This window comes from Manis javanica, chromosome 1, assembly GCF_040802235.1.
Source record: "Manis javanica isolate MJ-LG chromosome 1, MJ_LKY, whole genome shotgun sequence".
NCBI lineage: Eukaryota > Metazoa > Chordata > Mammalia > Pholidota > Manidae > Manis > Manis javanica.
The window spans coordinates 103,940,281-103,949,495 of record NC_133156.1 but is presented as its reverse complement, the minus strand read 5'-3'; the positions used below and the strand labels follow the sequence as shown (position 1 = coordinate 103,949,495).

The 9,215-nt window shown below is 46.0% G+C and overlaps 1 pseudogene; it reads right to left on the bottom strand.

Moving 5' to 3' along the window:
* Positions 1-5,476: 5,476 nt before the first annotated feature.
* Positions 5,477-5,568, bottom strand: LOC140844697 (U6 spliceosomal RNA; annotated as a pseudogene).
* Between the last annotated feature and the right edge of the window lie 3,647 nt (positions 5,569-9,215).

The window sequence follows — 9,215 nt, the reverse complement described above, 5'->3', positions numbered from 1 at the left end:
AAATTAATTGTTTTGCTTTTCACCTAAACTTGAGAAAGAGGAAAGTAAGAGTTTACCCAAGAACCTTGCAACGAAGGTGAGCTGTTTGTTTCTCTCGGTGGACCCGGAAATGCTAGGGAACCTCACAGGGCCGGGGCTGGAGGTTGGGGTGGGTGTGCCCGGGGATGCAGAGCTTTCTGGGGAAATGTTGGGCCCTCGTTGCTGTCTGGCTCCCTCTCGTGGCCCGGTCCTGGAGGCAAGCGCACCTGGCAGCCAGGCCTGCTTTCTTTTTGGTGGACTGGGGAAGCCAAGGCTGGTGAGTCAGAAAGGAGAACTGAAGGAAGTCGCTTCATTACGTGGCGGAGTAAGCTTCTCATCTTAGTCAGACTCGGAGGAGAAGGAGAGCCCCAAGGGACCTGAACAAGCGTATGGCAGCAAATCTTTCATGCTGACAAGGCAGAACACAGGAAGCTGTAGCTGGTCTCTAAACAAACATGTATAAATACATTAAAACATGCGGGGTGCTGATTCTCGGGGGCCTGTTTGCTGCAATAGGTATTTAGCATGTTCTGTGGGCATGCTCTCTTCCTAAAGTTTCTGTTTCTTGCTAAAATAGCACCCTCGTTAAGGTCCCTGGGTATTCTGGTGCAGTGCCAGTAGAAATGCATGTACTGATAGAAAAGTGTTTTCTGGTTCAGCTTCCTTTAGTGTGTGGTATCCCAAGTCTTTGCACGGAGCTGTTGGAAAGGGGCAGTAGCTCCTTGGCCACAAAGAGATTGCTGACACCCTGTCTGGAAAACACTTGACCATTTACAAAGTCCTTTGACATATATCATCCTTAGTCCCCCCAAATCCTGTGATGCAAGACCGAGAGACTGTTACTATGGTTGCTGAGGGGTCACGTGGTTCTCTGGATTCATGGACTGGCCAGCTGGTCACTTCTGCCCTGGGAAGAGCACCCAGCTCCTTTTCTTTTGGTTTCTCATGTCCTTCATGCATTTCTGTATTTCTGCATCTCACCTCCATTTCTTCTCTCTCATGCCCTCCTTCTCCCTCTCACCTTTCCCTTTCAGCCTTGATTCAGAGCAGAGATAACAATAGCTCTACTTGTTCACATACAAAAATAGCTCACTTTTCATAGCTGCACAGGGACTGGTGCCTTGGAAATTCTGTGAGCAGAAGAACAGTTCAGAGAATTTTCTTTGGATTTAGATTGCTTCTTGGTCATCCCCAAGTCACACCCTGTCCCCAGGAGGTAAGTAGATGGCAGATGTCTTTATTATTTATAACTCTTGTTTAGCATTGATTAAGATTTCCATCTTTGCAAGTCTATTACTAGAACCTATTAGTAGATGTGGCTTTAGCCAAAAGTAGATCAACATTAGGCCAAATCTCAGCTCCCTTATTTCTTGGTTTCATCCCGGCAACTTTATCTGAGTTCCATGCAGTCCCTGACTTGCCCAGTGTTGACTTTGGGCAAGCAGGCCAAATTAAATTAAGTGGGGCCTCTAAGAACCATATGAGGAGATGTCATAAAGTAAAAGCACGGTGCGGGAGGAGCTTGTGGGCAGCCCAGGAAGGTGAAGGCCCAGTGGTCAGGCCTTCCCATCTAAGTCCCCACTGGCTCGACTCTGATGACCTGGGGAGTGAGGGGCAGAGGCGGAGCCGTGGCAGATGGAGAGGGGCTATGGATTAAAGATTTGTGTTGGGAAGAACAGAGAAGTAACTGTTTTCCTGTGGTTCTCAAATTTTAATGGGCAAGGTAGCATGTAAATGCAGATTCCCTGGCTCCAGCTTCAGGGTTTCTGAATCAATCTGTCTGAGGCCCAGGAATCTGCATTTTGAATAGATCTATAAGTGACTTTGATCAGTGGGCAGGGGGTCAGCCTACGGCCCAGTGGCTCTGAAACACTGGACTAGGAAGGGGAGAAAGAGAAGACAGGACTGACAGGAGGTGAGGGCATTGTCCAAATCACCTCTGCCCCCTGAGAAAGTTCCACAGCTTCCACTGTCCTTCTGGAGACCCTGCTTCCCTGGAGATGCATCTCCAGGTGGCAAGCAGAGGTGGGGGAGGGGCAGAGAGGAGAAACTGGCCACAGGCAGCCTCCCTGGCTCTGGCCAGCACCTCTCCTTAGCACTTCCCAGGGCAGCAGGGCTAAGTCCGTATCTGTGTTGCACCCACTGAGCTGCGCCTTTAAGATCTGTTGCTCTCCTGTCCACCTCTTCCCTCGAATATCCAAGGAGTCCCGGGAGAATGTCTGAAGGATGCCAGGGTGGAGAGGTGTCCCAAGGCAGGATGCTCCAAGCATCTGGGTAAAGAGGAGACTGGAGGGACACTATTGCCTGCCTCCAGAGAACTTCCTAGAATAAGCAAAGTATGAAATGGGCTTTATTTAAGCCACCTCAGGTACCCATGGCCTAATTTGAGCCGGGGTCACTGTGGAGTGTCTGGCTTCTGAAGGCCCCATCTATCGTTTGTATCACAGTGTGAAGACAAGTGATCTTCACATTGCTTCAGAACTAAGCGTGTGCTCTCCTGGTACCTCCTGACCTGTTGGGTTTTCTCTGTGTGCTTGTCATGCCTTTGTCACCATGCAGCCAGAGGTGTGGAGATGCCACATGAGTGCACGATTCAGCTTAACAAACACTCATGAGTCACAGGCAAGTGCCAGGCGGTGTGCTGGTGCTGGCGATACAAAGATGAAGCACGCTTTCTTGCCAATTGGCAGGACTTCACCTCTGGGGCTTTCTGTGACACTGCCCTGAGGAGAAAGTGTGACCTGTGACCCAGTTGGCCCCTAGCTCCAGGCAGATCCTGGCAGAGAACAGGATTGTCACACCAGACAGTCCAGGGTTGGTTTCTCAGGTGGATGTGACAGAGTGACAAGAGGGCCGTGGTTCCCAGACTGGGGTGTGCACACCCCCAGGGCTGCATGAGGAGACCCCTTAGAACAAGCAGAGAATACCGAAGCTCTTACTATGTTGGCCTTTTCAAATATTGTCATTTATATCTTTCTATTTTTGTGTTATGTTTTAAAATGAAGAAATGCCAGTCTAGCAGTAAAATTTATGCAGTTTATGAAAGATGAATACATAAATAAATGTCAGTGATATGTGCTCAGTTATTTTTCTTACTTTGCTGTTGGATGTGATTATGACATATACTTATAGGCCACTGGTTTAAAGTATTGTCAGAAGAGTGGTTGCAGTCTGGGCGCTACAGCCTAGCTTGGAGGGGGAAGGCAACAAGACCATGATGGGGCTGAGAGAAGGGAAGGAAATGGATGGAATGGGGAGCAGTCTCAAGGTGACTGACAGTCAGGGTCAGTGGATTAAGGAACCGGTCTTGGGATAGGAGGGTGTGATCAGAGAGCAAGGCCAAGAGTGAGGGTATGCAGGTGGGGGGTGCTGGGTGACTCCAGAGTCAGACACGTGACCAGCGCCGGGAGGGCGAGAGGCGGCATGAGGGCCAGTGGGCAGTGCTGTCCCCATGGGTACTAAGTGCCCAAGCTGATGGCAAGCTCTAGGACAGAAGAGACCACCTGAGCCTCCAAGATGTCACTGGGACACCGAGGGGTAGTCGATAACCAGGTGGCACAGGGAGGGAAGGAAGGATTTGCATGAAGGCAGAAGAGTAACAGACTCTCAGAGGGTAAAAGCGGATGCAGATCCTCACCTCCAGACCCTGGGAGTCCCGGAGGAGTGGCATGGGACATTGGCACCGGGCAGAAGAACCAGGCTCTAAAGGAAGCTCCCACCCCCAGGCCGCAGTTGAAGAGGGCCTGCTCACCATGGAACAGAAGTTCCTGGGGGCACCAAGCTCTGCCATGGGGGTTGCAGTGGGCACAGGTGTCAGAGGAGAAGCTGAGAGCAGGTGGGGGCGAGCCCATGGGGGAAGAGGACACATGGCCTGCGCTGGCCAAAGCCCACCCTTGTTCCCCTACTTCAAATGCTCTGTTTGGTGGGTTGTGGAATAAACTTTGTAAGCACAGCTGGCATTTTTTAAAAAAAGGAACATACAAGTATCTTGTAAATTCAAAAACCCAAAACATGTCATCTGTGAGCAGGCACAGTGACAGCCATAAACCACCATGTATTGTGTCCACTGAAACCCGTAACTGAAACCCACAACCTTTTCTTTAGTTTTTTTTCCCAGTGATTTCTCTGAGGTTATCGATGAGAAACACAGCTGTGAGCTTCCTGTAACAGTCCAGTAATAGCGATAGCGCACCACTTTAGGAATGAGAACATGCCGCCTCCACGCCGCTCCACCTGCTCTGCCCACCGTCCCCCTCCTCTTCAGGGTCTTCACGACAGCCCCGCGCTGTTCCACACGGCAGCAGCAGTGAGGCAGACCTTACTACCTTAATCATGTCAGCGCTGCCGTTTCCACCCTGGCCACAAAATTTCCCAACACAGCATCACAGCCAGCTTCCAAAAGGCCTTGCCTGATGTCCTCAGCTGCGGAGGAGCCTTCTAACTGTCATTCTTGGCAAGCTCACTGCAGGATTTGGGATATTTCAAAAATAATTATTATATCAGTTTTAAAAACCTTTATTAGTTGGATTTAGTGAGTCCAAAGCTGAAATACACTGAAACCAAGCCTGACCCCCTCCTAGAAACACGTCCTCTTCAAAAGCAGCTGTAACAGCATGGAAGGGCTCTGGAAGGGTTTTCTGTTCACTCCACCTCACTTGTCCCACCAGCCTTCAGTGTGGCTCTTGCATCTGAATGTTTTGCCATATGTTCATACAATTCTTCCTCTTCATACTTACTAGTAGCAGCCTTTCTTAAATACGTTTTTCAATTTGTGATTCATCACCTTTCCCTTTAAGGAGCCTGGAGTCATCGTTGGTCTCAATGACTTCTACTTTTCTGAGACTGAACATCTTCAAGATTAAGGTCAATCTGTCTTCTCCAAACACCTGCAAACACATTTAAAAATGAGTCAGTTCTAGGGTATAGTTTTTCTTTAGTATTCCAAATTTATTCATAATACATTATGCAGGTGTTTTGATGAGAATCCAGAAACATCTTGAGACACCATATTTCTCTGAAATGTGAGAATTTAAGACCACTGCTGTTCCAGAACAAGTCTTGTGTATAGAGCTTTTTGTTGCATTCATTTGCATTATTTTGTTCATGTCTCAAAACTCTGTCAATTAGCAACAGCTTGATCTTTCAGTGAGATAACAGAACTCAGAAAATTCACCCAAAGTCACACACACTTGGAAGATGGTAGGGCTAGGACTAGACCCAGCATTCTCTCTAAGTCATTTTGCCTTATGGAATTAAGGACAGACCAGATAAGATCATTCCTGATCAGGAGGATGACAAGTTAGAGCTTGAAAGGACCCCTCTCTGTATCAAATTCAACCCACACCTTCCTAGACATTCAGTAGATACATCTAATTAGGAAAAATGAAAATTATTTGACTGTATAGTTATAAATATTATCGCTGAAAAGAAAAGGAACATTTCCTAAATGTGCCCTCCCAAAAAGGGGAAATGTTTCATGTTATCCTGGTATAGGCGCCACGTTAATCTTCCCTGTATTGTTCTAATTTTACTGTACATGCTGCCAAGCAATCCAGAATATTTTAAATGAACATACTACAATAGAAAATACCAAAGCATACCATATAAAGGTAAACATTATTTTATGAGTCTTTTGAGTTAGTTGCATATATGTGTAGATATTATAGGTCATTATATAAAATTTATTTCATACTGTGGTTTATGCTAACACATGTTGAAAAGCCACTGGTACAGTGGAAAGAGCATTGACAAGTGGGTTCAGTTACTTGATTCCAGTCATTGCTCAGTCAACACCACCTGCATGAGCTTGGCCAAGGAACTTAACCCTCAGGGCTTCCATTTCCTTATCTTTAAAATGAGCAGGTCAAACTAGATGTTTTTGAGATTCTCTTCTGTCAAAGATTGTATCATTCTGGTGACCCTTTCATTGGCATCAATGACACGCCAAAGCCTTCCAGGTGAGGAAGATTGGTGGAAAGAGGTGGCAGGAACGGAGAGGCAACTGGGAGCCAGGTGCCATCACATGACTTTACCGCACAGCAGCTGCTGCCCTGGTGCTCATTCTTGCTGTTTGTCATCATGCTGGTAGCAGCCCAGGATGCCGCTGCCATGAGGGTGTGAATGATGACCGTGGATAAGTGCAAGTCAGAGCCTGTGGGCAGTAGAGGAGATGAGGACTGCCAAACACACACACCTGGCACCACAGCTGGCCCTCCAGGTACTCAGAGCAGCTCCTGATGACAAGCATGATAAATATTCCAGGAGGAGGTGAGGGAAGGGCAACCTAAATAGAAGAAGTTGAAACTTAGAGGCCATATTCCCTCTACAAAAATCTATGTGGTCCTCAAATAAAAAAGGCCTCCCTTAGGTAAAAAATAAGGGAGGGCAGCAATTTCAGAAGATTTATAATGTGGAATATTTAGTATAACTCCTTTCTGGGGTTATTTCTGGTGTAGACTAGGGCTTAGTTTCCTGTGAAGAACAGGGACCTGTTATCACTTTCCACTCACTTGAGAGGTAAGATGCACATTTATTTCATGGTGGAGAAATACCAAAGAGTTTGCTTGCTTTCTGTTATTATACAGGGCATCTTTGACATTAGTGCATAGGATATGTATATATACACATACCCACACACAGAAAAGCTGATAAATGCATTAAATGTGTAAATTATTTATTGGTCCTGGGACAGCATACACTATGACAAGAAATGAGGTGCATCCGTGTGGTATGCAAGCCCATGTAGAAATTGAGGGAGTAGGTTTTTTCCTCACATAGAAGCATAATACCAGAAAACATTCTGTTTCTGAAGAACAGAAGTACAAAGATGTTCCAACAATAGAAGATTATGGATTTGTACAATTACTTATTATTCATTGCATTGGAAATAGGGCATGGAGAAGACAACCTGGATCTCTTTAGCATGCTTCAATTTAGTGTTGCCCGCTAGGTAAGATTTAACAAGATGTGTCTATTGGCCTACAAAAAACCTAGTTGACAAAAGCCTGTGTGTCAGGAAGCAGATCAAAAGTGGGCTTGGTTGTTGTTCAACTGTGTACTTTTAAAGAAATAAATGAATAATTTAAGCCATGTTTGTACATGTGGAGGGCACTGACTGGCAGCTCTGAGGCCCAAGGCTTGGCCGCTGCCCAGGTGCATCATGGGTATAAACATGGAACTGACTCCACCCATCCCCACATGGATGAGCCTCTTCCAGGAACTCCAGCCAGACAAGGGAGAAAACACAGCCTGGTGGCTGGGCCCCAGGGTGACCACAGCCATGCAGGAGGTGCTGCTGGACAGAGTGGGGAGGAGATGTACTTGCTAGACTCTTCTTTTGTGTAGGTGACCAGGGAGGTTTAGAGGTGAATACCCTTTTGGTCATAACCCTCCACAACTGGAACTAAACCCATGCCCCTAATGCGGGATGTTGATGAAGCAACTTCTTTAGTTACTCCCTTTACTTCCAAATGACAAAAACAAAACAAAACAAAATCCAAAACCCAAACAAAAAATAACTCAAAACAAAGTCCCAACAACAGGAAAAAAAAATCTCCAGCCCATGCTAACCAAGTGGCTGTTATTTTTGGCTGTGGGCTGGGCCGGTGAGACGCTCGTCGGCTGGCTGTCACTCTGCACAGTCGTCTGACTGGAATGTCTTTGAGCCAGAAAAGGGATGGTTACATCTGACCTCTGGAAGGGAAGTTGCTGAGGTGGAGAGGCAGCTTTGGGTCATAGAGTTTGAGCCCGTGCCAACAGGAGGGGAAGCAGCTCACCCGTTTCCCGCTGGGGAAGGCAGACGGACAACCCATCTGAAGCCTCAGCAGGGTAACAGAGGAGGCCTGTAGGGAGCACAACAGCACACTACAGCCGGATGACCTGGTGCCAGGCCAGTGAGAGCAGCTGCCTCTGGCTGAGCTGGCCAAGAAGGCCAGTGTGGGCTCAGCTATGGTGCCTGTAAGGCAGGATTCACTGTGGACTGCTTTCCTTCCTTTACCTCATGGCACTCAGTCTAGGCTGTCTCCTGGTACTGTGTTCGTGGAAGTTTCTATGTTATTTACTAGTCAGTGTGTATTCATATGCCCTGTGTTCCCTGTTAGATCATGGGTGCTTTGGTCTACCTTTCTGATCTGCACACAAGGACATTTTAAAAATCAAACATATACAAGGTTCCCTCCCCCATTAAGCTCTGGGTCACGTAGATATAAAATAAATTATTAAATCTTTCATCGTGTTGTAAAAAGAATGATAACATGAGTCATGATAGAAAAACAAGATTATTGTTTATGAATACACCACTAAAATATGCATTTTATAAGGCTCATTGATTTATTTCCAATTTGAGAAACTACATAGCCGTACAAAATGGTTCATTAGATATTCATTATACCTCCTTAGCTGCTTTTATTAGAAGTGCCCATGGTGCCAGGGGCAAAGCTGCTGTTTTCTGGGGTTGAATCGATGCTTGAAACTCATCAATTTCTTATAGGCAGTTTTGGTTTAAGTTATTTTGATGGTTTTATAGAAATGTTTTGCCCCATTAAAAGCTAGAACTTAAACTGTGGTGCAGGGCAGGCACACATGAGATGATAAATGGCTTTGCATAAGATATTTCAAATTTGTCAAATCTGCATTAAAGAACTATATTTGGAATTGGTTAGAAGGTTGGGTGAATACTCCAGGTGAAAATGACATTTGTTTAATGCATCCCTCTGAAACAGTTTCCCCAGAGTTTTCATTTGAATAAATCACATCCAAGTTCAGCACTCCAGAAACAGCTAGCATAGTAGAGTCATTAGCTGCTTTTCTGTTTCCTCCTTTCTGGGAAAAGCGCTTGATTTCCTCATCTGTAAAGGAAGTGAGACTAGATTACTGGGAACTGTGAATCTTTACATTCTCTCATCTCATTCATTTATTCATTCCATACTTATTTATTGAGGAGATATGGACATGTATTGTCACTAAAACAAACAAAACCTAGATGTTCTCATGGAGATGACATCCTAAGAGAAAGACTATTAACAAATAAGATAACTTTGTGGATTGATAAGTGACCTGATGGCAGTAAAGGAGGGTACTGTGATGGTCAGTCATTAGGCAGGTGGCCCCAAGCCTCTCTGAGAAAGGATCTTGTTCCCTGGGGAAAAGCCCCTTAGTGACCATGTGGAGGAGGAATATTCCAGGAAGAGGGACCAGGC